Source organism: Staurois parvus, unplaced genomic scaffold (genome assembly GCF_062004578.1).
Source record: "Staurois parvus isolate SC_StPar_1 unplaced genomic scaffold, SC_StPar_1.0 ptg000087l, whole genome shotgun sequence".
NCBI classification, from domain to species: domain Eukaryota; kingdom Metazoa; phylum Chordata; class Amphibia; order Anura; family Ranidae; genus Staurois; species Staurois parvus.
Window position 1 is genome coordinate 7,522,190 of NW_028317883.1, and position 13,823 is coordinate 7,536,012.

Consider the following 13,823-nt stretch of genomic DNA (forward strand, 5'->3'; position numbering starts at 1 on the left):
CCTCTGTTCTAGAGGTGCAAATATATTGGAGGTGGGGATCCATTTGTATGAGTTGTAACCCACTCTTTGTTGCATGGGTGGGTTTCTTTATGGGGTATTGTTTTGTATCAAGGTGGGTTGTCTCCATCCATTTGACTTACTAGGTGTTATGTTGTCTCCCCCCTTATTTAGATTTTTCATTATCTTATCCTTAATATCTTGTGAGATGGTATCTTTATTGATGAGTCCCTGGAGTGTAATTCCTGATCATCCTCTTGCCATTTATAAGCCTTCTGTTCTTTGTAGTCCCTGGAATTACATAGTTACACAGTTAGTCTGGCTGAAAAAAAGATCCACATTGATCCAAAGGAAGGCAAAGAATTCCGGCAAAGTATTGTCCAATTTGCTCCTGCAGGGGAAAAAATATTTCCTGAGCACCTGAAAGGCAATCTGATATTCCCTGGATCAACTTTACCTATAAATGTTAGTATCCAGATATATTATGTGTATCTAGGACAGAATCCAGGCCTTTTTTAAAGCAATCCACTGAGCTGACCAGAACCAACTCTCGAGTTAGTCTATTCCACATTTTCACAGCTCTTACTATGAAGAAACCTTTCTGTATTTGGATATTAAATCTCTTTTCCTCCAGACATAAAAGTGCCCCCTTGTCTTCTGTGATTACCTCAGGGTGAATAACTCTGCACTGAGTTCACTATGTGAACCACTGATATATTTATACATGTTAATCTTATCCTCCCCCCCCCTTAATCTCCTCTTCTGAAGAGAGAATATATTCAGTTCCTCTAATCTTTCCTCATAGCTGAGCTCCTCCATGCCTCTTATCAGTTTGCTTGCCCTTCTCTGTACTTTCCTCAATGTTCTTTTTATGAATTGGTGCCCAAAACTGAACTGCATATTCCAGATGAGGTGTTACTAATGATTTGTACAGGGGATAATATGATATCTCTCTCTCTGGAGTCTATACCTCTTTTAATACAAGAGAGGATTTTGCTCGCTTTAGAAACCGCAGCTTGGCATTGCATGCCATTATTAAGCTTGTGATCTACCAGAACTCCCAGATCCTTCTCCACCATTGATTCCCCCAGTTGTACCCCCCTAGTATGTATGATGCATGTACATTCTTAGCCCCCAAGTGCATAACCTTACATTTATCAACATTAAACCTTATTTGCCACATAGTTGCCCAATTAAACAGTGCATTGAGGTCGGCTTGTAAGTTGATGACATCCTGTAAGGACGTTATTCCACTGCACTGCTTAGTGCCATCTGCAAAGACTGAAATGGGATTTTTACAGTTTTAACAGTTATAAACACTAATTTTCCCAAGTCTGTAGACTTTACTTTACACATTAGCCATGTGTGGGGAACTGTGTCAAATGCTTTTGCAAAATCCAAGTATACCACGTCCACCGCCACCCCTCTGTTCAAGGATTTGCTCACCCCCTCATAAAAAAAAATCAGATTTGTTTGACAGCTTCTATCTTTCATGAATCCATGCTGTCTGTTGCCTAAAATATTTTTTTCTAGCAAGAACTCATCTATGTGGTCTTTTATTAAACTCTCCAGTATCTTCCTAACTATAGAAGTTAAACTAACAGGCCTATAATTACTTGGTAAACATTTTGGCACCACATTGGCCTCACACCAATCCAGTGGTACTATGCCAGTCATTAAAGAATCCCTAAAAATTAGAAACAATGGCTTTGAAATGACAGAGCTCAATTCTTTAAGGACCCGTGGGCATATGCCATCCGGTCCAGGTGCTTTATTCACATTTATTCTGTCTAAATATTTCTGGATCATATCAGTTGTGAGCCAATGTGGATCATCTGGAGCTGTATTAGTATCATGCCCACTATGGATAAGAGCTCCCCCTTGCTCCTTTGTATACACAGAGTTGAAGAAGGTATTTAATAAATTTGCCTTCTCTTTGTCCCCAGTGACCCACTCTAGATTATTTTGTAAAGGGCCTACATGCTCGGACCTGACCTTTATACTATTAATATATTTGAAGAATTTTTGGGGGTTTGTCCTGCTATTGTTTGCAATCTGTCGTTTGTTTTCCATTTTTGCACCTTTGATTTCCTTTTTACATATTCTGTAATATTCTTTATAATGTTTAAACGATGATAGAGTTTCTTCATTTTTATATTTGATAAAAGCTCTTTTTTTATTATTAATAGCTTTTGAACTTTGGCCGTAAGCCAAAGGTTTGATTTTTAGCCTTTTAAACTTGTTGCCCATGGGAATATATTTTGAAGTGTGTTGACATACGGTCTTTTTAAAGAACTCCAATTTCTGTGTTGTGTTCATCGATGCTAGTCTAAGTCTTGAAGAGCAGCTCTCAGCCTTGGAAAATTAACTCTCTTAAAGGGGAGTGTTTTTATTTTTCTAGTATGTGCTTGTTGTTTATAGCTAACAATAAAAGAAATGTTATAGTCACTGCTACATAGATGTTCTTTTATATGGACATTCGTAATAAGCTCTGCATGGTTTGAGATTACCAGGTCCAGCAGAGCATCATTCCTACTTGGGGCTAGATGTGCAAAATGAAAAAATTCATTTTGTTTCGTTTCAATCCGTTATTTGACTAATTTTGTTTAGTTAAATTAGTTAAATTCAGGGGCATGGCTTGACGATGGGGGCCTGAGGACGTTCGCCCTGGAGCTCTGCATGGACCGGGCCTGACAAAACACTTTCCCAGCTGCACTGCACAGCTGCCTTCACATGCTTGGGGTCCGGAGACTTCCACAGACAACCTGGACCACACGAGGCGGTGAGATCACCCATTATTTTCTCTGCCCGTATGCCCTCTCTTCTCCCGCGGCCTCCCCTAAGATGTTCCCCCTGGGGTGGGGGCTCTGGGTCCCACTGGGCTGTCCTCCCCGATCTCCTCTCCCGCCCTTCCCCTGGAGGACTCACCACCACCCTCGGATAAGGGGGAGGAGGTACAGGGGTCTATGGCGGGTTCTTTTTGGGATCTCATGGCGGACTTTCCCACCAAACAAGACTTGCAGGCCATGGATACCTCTATTGTTAATGTCCTCACCCAGGAATTACATGACCTACGCCAACAGGTTGTTACAGTGGAGAGGGTATCTGCTTTGGAAGGCTCCTCCATCACTACTGAAGCTAGATTATCTGCTTTTGAGGCTGACCAACAGGCCTTCAGATGCCATCTCATAGATATTCATCTTCGTTTGGATGATGGGGAAAACCATAATCGCCGCAATAACCTCCGGCTTCAGGGGGTGAATCTACATACTACTGTTACTGCCATCCTCAACCAACTTCTTGGAAAGCCCCCCACGGCTGAGCTGGAACTTGATTGGGTACACCGGGTCCTGGGACCCTGCCAGTCTTCTACATCTTCTACTGCTACTACCTCTCTTTTGCCACCCAGAGACGTTCTCTGCTGGGTTCATTTTTACACGATAAAGGAAGAAATATTACGCCATGCTTGGACCGCTGGTCCAATTGACTTTGATGGTGCCATGATCCACATATACCCTGATCTCTCTAGACAGACCCGTATGATGAGTGGGATGCTGCGGCCCTTGTTGGAGGTGATTTGTGAGGCTGGGGGGGACATACCGCTGGGGCCATCCATTTCATCTTATCATCCGTAAAGAAGGGGCTGAATTTCCTCTCCAACTACCTGCATTGTTTGACCTTCTGGGCAACTCTGCTGTTGAGGTGCCAAAGTGGCTGGACTCTCTATTGCATCCAGATGCTTCACCTGCTTCATTTCTGCAGCCACAGAGGCTCCAAAGGCCCTGGTCCAGAGCTTCAAGCAGACACCACCACCTTTCCTTTGTACCCTGTCTCTCTGAAAGAGAACATAGCCAGGAACATTAATGACTCAGTCATGTGCAGAATCAAGCCAAGATTCAGCAATACCAATTAAATCATAATTTCTCTTCATGCACCAAAGCTCCCAACTCACTTATTTTGCTTGGCAGACTTCTGGCATTGGTGAACAAACACTTCAATTCATTGACACCTTTTGGCACAGGTATTTTGCATATTTTTTATTTTTGTGCAAATGGTACCAATTCCAATGGTTGTTTGTAAAATGGGAACCTTCTTATCACCTGCCATAGCCCTCTCCCCATCTTTCCCCCCATTCCACCCGCAAATATGGACTGACCCCTGTTTGATCTGTCTGCCCCATTATAATCTAATTCTCCCTCCCCCCTCAATCTAGTTTAAATACTCATCCAGCCATACCATAAATCTCTCCCCCAGCACAGCAGACCACCTTCCATTTAGGTGCAAACCATCTCTAGCATATCGGTTGCATACCAGTGATGTGTCAGCCCAGTTCTCTAGAAACCCAAATCCTTCCCTCTTACACCAGGTCTTTAGCCATCTATACAGTTCTCTAATCTCCCCCTGTCTTTCATGTGTTGCACATGGCACAGGTAATATTTCAGAGAATATCACCTTGGTGGTCCTTCCTTTCAACTTGCAGCCTAGTTCTTTAAATTGATTCTTAACCACTTGACAACCTGGCTATAGCCGGGTTGTCAAGCCAGTTCTGGGAGGGCGTCATATACAGTTGCCGGTTGTCAGCTGCACTTTCCTCATGCTGTCAAAGCGTGAGGAAAATACTGCCGAGAACCGGCAATTGTCAGAAAAGAGATTGGCACTGATCATCAGGGGACTGATGATCAGTGCCCTGATGATTAGTGCCCACCAGTGCCACCCACCAGAACCACCTACATGTGCCCAGCAGTGCCACCCACAAGTGCCAAGCAGTGCCACCCACCTGCGCCCATCAGTGCCCAGCAGTGCCACCCATATGTGCCCACCAGTGCCTAGCAGTGCCACCCACCTGTGCCCACCGGTGCCACCCACCAGCACCCAGCAGCTCCCCTATCAGTGCTGCCCAGCAATGCCACCCATCAGTGCCCATCAGTGCCACCAGTCAGTGCCACCCATCAGTGCCCATCATTGCTGCTAGAGATGAGCGAATCGAACTAGGCGAACCGGAATTCGAGTCGAATTTCAGGAAATATTCGATTCGTGTCGAAACCGAAATTTTGCCTACTTCGGGTGCGCAAATCGAACATTTCCCGATCAGCCGGCAAAAGTGTCCCTGCAGTGAGCTCCGCTATTTCTGACAGTTCTCTGACAGAAGGAACACATGTTTAGCGGTTGAAACATTGTATCTATTAGTTTACATTTAGGATACAGATGTTTCAACCACTGTACATGTGAAGAAGTTGTGAGAGAACTGTCAGAAATAGAGGAACTCTGCACATACACTTTTTGCCGGCTTGGAATTATTCTTCTTTTCATCCTACTTCTTCTTCTTCTTCATCCTCAGAAGAAGAGGATGAGGATGAGGATGAAGAAGAAGAAGAAGAAGAAGAAGAAGAAGAAGAAGAAGTAGGATGAAAAGAAGAATAATTCCAAGCCGGCAAAAAGTGTATGTGCAGAGTTCCTCTATTTCTGACAGTTCTCTCACAGCTTCTTCACATGTACAGCGGTTGAAACATCTGTATCCTAAATGGAAACTAATAGATACAATTTGTATCTATTAGTTTCCATTTAGGATACAGATATTTCAACCGCTGTACATGTGAAGAAGCTGTGAGAGAACTGTCAGAAATAGAGGAACTCTGCACATACACTTTTTGCCGGCTTGGAATTATTCTTCTTTTCATTCTTCTTCTTCTTCCTCATCCTCATCCTCATCCTCATCCTCTTCTTCTGAGGATGAGGATGAAGAAGAAGAAGAAGAAGAAGTAGGATGAAAAGAAGAATAATTCCAAGCCGGCAAAAAGTGTATGTGCAGAGTTCCTCTATTCTGCAGATACACTTAGAGGAGCTCTGCAGATACACTTAGAGGAGCTCTGCACATACACTTTTTGCCGGCTTGGAATTAATCTTATTTTCATCCTACTTCTTCTTCTTCTTCTTCTTCTTCTTCTTCATCCTCATCCTCAGAAGAAGAAGAGGATGAGGATGAGGATGAAGAAGAAGAAGAAGAAGTAGGATGAAAATAAGAATAATTCCAAACCGGAAAAAAGTGTATGTGCAGAGCTCCTCTAAGTGTATCTGCAGAGCTCCTCTAAGTGTATCTGCAGAATAGAGGAACTCTGCACATACACTTTTTGCCGGAAACCGCTGTATGGAGTGAATGTCCCAGAACTGTCAGAAATAGACTATTTATGACAGTTCTGGGACATTCACTGCATACAGCTGTTTTAACCGCTGTATGGAGGGAATGTCATGGAACTGTCAGAAATAGACTATTAATGACAGTTCTGGGACTGTCCTTCAATGCAGCGGTTGAAACATTGTATGTATTTGTTTCCATAAATGGATCCATTTATGGAAACAAATACATACAATGTTTCAACCGCTGTATGGAAGGACAGTCCCACAACTGTCATTAATAGTCTATTTCTGACAGTTCCATGACATTCCCTCCATACAGCGGTTAAAACAGCTGTATGGAGTGAATGTCCCAGATCTATCAGAAATAGACTATTTATGACAGTTCTGGGACATTCACTGCATACAGCTGTTTTAACCGCTGTATGGAGGGAATGTCATGGAACTGTCAGAAATAGACTATTAATGACAGTTCTGGGACTGTCCTTCCATGCAGCGGTTGAAACATTGTATGTATTTGTTTCCATAAATGGATCCATTTATGGAAACAAATACATACAATGTTTCAACCGCTGTATGGAAGGACAGTCCCACAACTGTCATTAATAGTCTATTTCTGACAGTTCCATGACATTCCCTCCATACAGCGGTTAAAACAGCTGTATGGAGTGAATGTCCCAGATCTATCAGAAATAGACTATTTATGACAGTTCTGGGACATTCACTGCATACAGCTGTTTTAACCGCTGTATGGAGGGAATGTCATGGAACTGTCAGAAATAGACTATTAATGACAGTTCTGGGACTGTCCTTCAATGCAGCGGTTGAAACATTGTATGTATTTGTTTCCATAAATGGATCCATTTATGGAAACAAATACATACAATGTTTCAACCGCTGCATGGAAGGACAGTCCCAGAACTGTCATTAATAGTCTATTTCTGACAGTTCCATGACATTCCCTCCATACAGCGGTTAAAACAGCTGTATGGAGTGAATGTCCCAGATCTATCAGAAATAGACTATTTATGACAGTTCTGGGACATTCACTGCATACAGCTGTTTTAACCGCTGTATGGAGGGAATGTCATGGAACTGTCAGAAATAGACTATTAATGACAGTTCTGGGACTGTCCTTCCATGCAGCGGTTGAAACATTGTATGTATTTGTTTCCATAAATGGATCCATTTATGGAAACAAATACATACAATGTTTCAACCGCTGTATGGAAGGACAGTCCCACAACTGTCATTAATAGTCTATTTCTGACAGTTCCATGACATTCCCTCCATACAGCGGTTAAAACAGCTGTATGGAGTGAATGTCCCAGATCTATCAGAAATAGACTATTTATGACAGTTCTGGGACATTCACTGCATACAGCTGTTTTAACCGCTGTATGGAGGGAATGTCATGGAACTGTCAGAAATAGACTATTAATGACAGTTCTGGGACTGTCCTTCAATGCAGCGGTTGAAACATTGTATGTATTTGTTTCCATAAATGGATCCATTTATGGAAACAAATACATACAATGTTTCAACCGCTGCATGGAAGGACAGTCCCAGAACTGTCATTAATAGTCTATTTCTGACAGTTCCATGACATTCCCTCCATACAGCGGTTAAAACAGCTGTATGGAGTGAATGTCCCAGATCTATCAGAAATAGACTATTTATGACAGTTCTGGGACATTCACTGCATACAGCTGTTTTAACCGCTGTATGGAGGGAATGTCATGGAACTGTCAGAAATAGACTATTAATGACAGTTCTGGGACTGTCCTTCCATGCAGCGGTTGAAACATTGTATGTATTTGTTTCCATAAATGGATCCATTTATGGAAACAAATACATACAATGTTTCAACCGCTGCATGGAAGGACAGTCCCAGAACTGTCATTAATAGTCTATTTCTGACAGTTCTATGACATTCCCTCCATACAGCGGTTGAAACCGCTGTATGGAGTGAATGTCCCAGAACTGTCAGAAATAGACAGAAACTGTCACAGAACTGTCCTTCTTCTCATCCTTCTCCTTCTTCTCATCCTTCTTCTCATCCTTCTTCTCATCCTTCTCCTTCTTCTCATCCTTCTCCTTCTTCTCATCCTTCTCCTTCTGCTCATCCTTCTTCTCATCCTTCTCCTTCTTCTCATCCTTCTCCTTCTCCTTCTTCTCATCCTTCTCCTTCTCCTTCTTCTCATCCTTCTCCTTCTCATCCTTCTCCTTCTCCTTCTCATCCTTCTCCTTCTTCTCATCCTTCTCCTTCTTCTCATCCTTCTCCTTCTCCTTCTTCTCATCCTTCTCCTTCTCCTTCTCATCCTTCTCCTTCTTCTCATCCTTCTCCTTCTCCTCATCCTTTTTCTTCTCATCCTTCTCCTTCTCCTTCTTCTCATCCTTCTCCTTCTTCTCATCCTTCTCCTTCTTCTCATCCTTCTCCTTCTTCTCATCCTTCTCCTTCTTCTCCTTCTTCTCATCATTCTCCTTCTTCTCATCCTTCTCCTTCTTCTCATCCTTCTCATCCTTCTTCTCATCCTTCTTCTTCTCATCCTTCTCCTTCTTCTCATCCTTCTCCTTCTCCTTCTTCTCATCCTTCTCCTTCTTCTCATCCTTCTCCTTCTCATCCTTCTCCTTCTCATCCTTCTCCTTCTCCTTCTTCTCTTCCTTCTCCTTCTTCTCATCCTTCTCCTTCTTCTCATCCTTCTTCTTCTCATCCTTCTCCTCCTTCTTCTCATCCTTCTTCTCATCCTTCTTCTTCTCATCCTTCTCCTTCTTCTCATCCTTCTCCTTCTCCTTCTTCTCATCCTTCTCCTTCTTCTCATCCTTCTCCTTCTTCTCATCCTTCTCCTTCTTCTCATCCTTCTCCTTCTCCTTCTTCTCTTCCTTCTCCTTCTTATCATCCTTCTCCTTCTTCTCATCATTCTCCTTCTTCTCATCCTTCTCCTTCTTCTCATCCTTCTTCTTCTCATCCTTTTCCTTCTTCTCATCCTTCTTCTTCTCATCCTTCTTCTTCTCATCCTTCTCCTTCTCATCCTTCTCTTTCTTCTCATCCTTCTCCTTCTCCTTCTTCTCATCCTTCTCCTTCTTCTCATCCTTCTCCTTCTCCTTCTTCTCATCCTTCTCCTTATTCTCAGCCTTCTTCTTCTCATCCTTCTCCTTCTCATCCTTCTCCTTCTCATCCTTCTCCTTCTTCTCATCCTTCTCCTTCTTCTCATCCTTCTCCTTCTCCTTCTTCTCATCCTTCTCCTTCTCCTTCTTCTCATCCTTCTCCTTCTCCTTCTTCTCATCCTTCTCCTTCTTCTCATCCTTCTCCTTCTTCTCATCCTTCTCCTTCTCCTTCTTCTCATCCTTCTCCTTCTCCTTCTTCTCATCCTTCTCCTTCTCCTTCTCCTTCCTCATCTCCAAGGGCATTTAAATTAAAGGTACAGTGTTCTGCACTAATTTAAAGGCTCTCTGAAGCCTAGAAACCCTTTAAATAAGTCATCTTCGTAGCGGAGAAATTCGCATCGAATCGAATTTCACACTGGAATTCGCCGAATCAGCCGAATCAAATTTTTCATTTCTTCGCTCATCTCTAATTGCTGCATATCAGTGCAGCATCATCAGTGACAGCTCATCAGTGCCACCTATCAGTGACCATCAGTGCTGCCTATCCATGCCACCTCATCAGTGCCCATCAGTGCCGCCTATCAGTGCCCATAATTTCTGCCTATCAGTGCCCATCAATGCTGCCTATCAGTGCAGCCTCATCAATGCACATCAGTGAAGGAGAAAAATTACCTGTTTGCAAAATTTTATAATAGAAACAGATTTTTTTGCTATTTTTTTGTTTATAGCACAAAAAAATAAAACACCCAGCAATGATTAACTACCACCAAAAGAAAGCTCTATGTGTGTGAAAAAAATGATAAAAAATTCAAATGGGCACCGTGTTGCATGACCGAGCAATTGTCATTCAAAGTGCAACAGTGCTGAAAATTGGCCTGGGCAGGAAGGGGCTATAAGTGCCCAGTAGGCAAGTGGTTAAGGAGCCTCCCCCTTCCATGTATTTTGTCATTAGTTCCAACATAGACCAAGAGAGCTGGGTCATGCCTATCCCCTCCCAGTAATTTATCAACCTGTGTTCTTTTGGTATTTGTGTAAACCCTTGTTCAAGGTTAATATTCTGTTCAAAACTATGTTCAAAAACTTTTTGAGCGTTAATTTCCCTATTACGTAAAAAATGTAAAATGTCCATTATGTGGACTCCAGTGTCACCTGTTGAAACCCTCTTGTGCTCCTTGTGTACATATGGTGTGAAATTTTATATCCAAACAGGACCACTACTAAATATATTTCTGTGATAAAATCCACCCCCTACATGTATCTGAATTATTATATACACATTCTATCCTAAACAGTGTCTAAAAAATCAATTTACTGAGATTTAATATAAGTTAGCTTAGCACAGTACCGTCATACTAGACTGACTAGAAATAGAAATAAAAAAAGATATGGCACCTTTCCTCCAAACTAAATTGCTACTAGTGCAAAATCATAATACAATTCACATAATACAAAAAAGTGAAATAAACCCAAAATGTAGTGAAACCTTGTGTATACCTGCATCATATAGGTGGGTTGCAATATTTTTGTAGATGCCCCTTTAAGAACATGTGCGTTAAGTTACTTTTGTAGCTACCCCTTTAAGAGCACCTGGTGGTGCTCCTAGTTGTAAATGTAAGATGGTATTTTAGGTTTATGGTATTTGGAGATTGAGTGTGGGGTGTCTATGGGAGTGTAAGTGCCCACTTATAGCTTCACTTTAACAATTAGGAGCACCACTAAAGGGAAAAAAAACTGCAACGCACCTGCTCTTAAAGGGGTAGCTATAAAAAATATTGCAACGCACCTATATGGTGCAGGTGTACATAAGGTTTTACTATATTTACATTTCACTTTTGGTATTATGTGAATGTTATTATGGTTCTGCACAGGCAGTAATTTAACTTGGGGAAAAAGCATCATATCTGCTTTATTTCTTTCTATTTTTTTTGGTTTATTTGGTTCATGGCATCTGGAGAGGAACCCACCTATATGATGCAGGTGTACACAAGGTTTCACTACATTATGGGTTTATTTCACTTTTTTGTATTATGTGCATGGTATTATGATTTTGCACAGGTAGAAATTTAGTTTGAAGGAAAGGCGCCATATCTTTTTTATTTCAAAAACACAAATGCACCATTTTTACTGACAATGTCCTTATGTATATATTGTTATCTCACATTACAATTCCTTTGTTGTTTAAACTACTAACAATTTTCTCAAAAGTCTTGAGACTCTTCCTAAATAAGAATACATATGCAGCCATGAATACCCCTACCCCTGCCTACACTCATAAAATTTAATTGGGCTTCCAAACCACAGGGGGCATGCGCGAGGCCCGCCACCGCCCTACCTGTCCCGCCGATCACAGCCGTGGATGTCAGTCGCCGGGTCACAGCCGGTCATCACCGGCTATGTCCCGGCGATCGGTGGCAATCGCTGACAGAGAGCACAGCTGCAGTAGCTGTGCTTTCTGTCAGTTCCCTGACAGCTCCAGGACAAGCTGATTGGGACAGAAGAGTTTCTCTCTCCCGATCAGCGGTGTTCCCTGCAGTACACACCCCCGCCCCCTAGTAAAACACTCCCCTCACACAGTTAACCATTTCCCTGAAAGATAAACTTAACCCCTTCCTTCCCAGTGCCATGTCAAGGTCCTACCTTTTCCCAGAGGTTATGTTACTCCATGTGCTAGCATCCATCTTGGATTTCTGCTGAGCATGATGGGAATCTTTTATGCCTTCAGGTCTCTGAGGTCCATCCCCCAGAGGGGTGTGGCTGAGTACATATAAGCCTGGGATCTGCACATGCTCTTTGCACTTGTGTCTTGTGTCTTTGTCTTGCTACAGCTCTGTGTATACGCTCGTGACTCTTCTGGTATTCTGACTCGGCTTGTGACTAAGACCATTCTCTGCGTTTCCCTTTGATCTGACCTTCTGTTGCTGAACCCGGCCCGTGACCTGTGATTCTCTGTCTACTGTTCTGTACTGTTTTGTCCCGTTGTTATTGACCCGGCTTGTCTGACTACGCTATTGTCATTCTCACCAACTACACGCCATTGGCGGCGGCCATTACCGCAGCTGGGGTGTCTCGGGGGCCGCGACCTGGTCCCTGGTTGCGTCAAGTCCATCCCCACCATCAGGGGCCCTGGTGAAGGGCAGCCTGGGACTTAGACTCCGCGCCCTGAGGGACTTCAGTCTGTTGGTGGTGGTTGTCGTCAGCCAGTGCGTTACCCTGCCACTAGGCCTACCTGTCCGTTCCACAGCCCTGCCCTGACATGCCATTAGTACAGTGTCAGTGGTTTTTTTTTTGCACTGATCACTGTATTGGTGTCACTGGGGATGTCAGTGACCCCAAGTCAGTACCCCCCAATGTCAGAATGTCCGCCGCAGTCCCGCCATAAGTCGCTGATCGCCGCCATAAGTCGCTGATTGCCATTATTAGTATAAAAAAAAACTAAAAATCCCAATATCTTTCCCGCCATTTGTAAACGCTATAACTTTTACGTAAACCAATTAATTTACACGGATTGGGTTTTTTTTTTAGCAAAGACATGTCGCAGAATGCATTTTGGCAGAAATTTATGACTAAATTTGATTTTTAAATTGTTTTTTACTGGACTTGTTTTATAGCAAAAAGTCCAAAATATTGTTTTTTTTCCTCAAAATTGTCAGCCTTTTTTTTTATAGTGCAAAAAATAAAAACCGCACAGGCGATCAAATACCACCAAAAGAAAGCTCAATTTGTGGGAAAAAAGAACGTAAATTTCATTTATGTACCGTATTGCATGACCGCGCAATTTTCCGTTAAACTAGCGCAGCGCTGTATAGCAAAAAAATGGCGTAAATTGCAGTATCTATACCATAGTTTGTAGACGCTATAACTGTCACACAAAGCAATCAATATACACTTATTGGGATTTTTTTTACCAAAAACATGTAGCAGAATACATTTTGGCCTAGATTTATAACCAACTTTGAGTTTACTATATATTTTTTATAGCTGAAAGTAAAAAACACTGTTTTTCTTCAAAATTTTTGGCCTTTTTTTGTTTATAGCGTGAAAAATAAAAAGCGCACAGGTGATCAAATACCACCAAAAGAAAGCTCTATTTGTGTGAAAAAAAGGACGTAAATTTCGTTTGGGTGCAGCATTGCATGACCGCGCAATTATCAGTTGAATTAGAGCAGCGCCGAGTAGCAAAAAGAGGCCTGGTCATTAAGGGGGGTAAATCCTCTGGAGGTCAAGTGGTTAAAGTGCCTCTGATTAAAGCCAAATAAAGTTCAGCTGTTCTAGTAGGTCTTATCCTACAGCAAATGCCATGGTCCACAGAGAGCTTCCAAAGCATTAACGGGATCTCATTGTTAAAAGATATCAGTCAGGAGAAGGGTACAAAAGAATTTACAAGGCATTAGATATACCATGGAACACAATGAAGACAGTCATCAAGTGGAGAAAATATAGCGCAACGGTGACATTACCAAGAATCGGACGTCCCTCCAAAATTGATGAAAAGACGAGAAGAAAACTGGTCTGGGAGGCTGCCAAAAGGCCTACAGCAACATTAAAGGAGCTGCAGGAATATCTGATAAGTATTGGCTGTGTAGTAC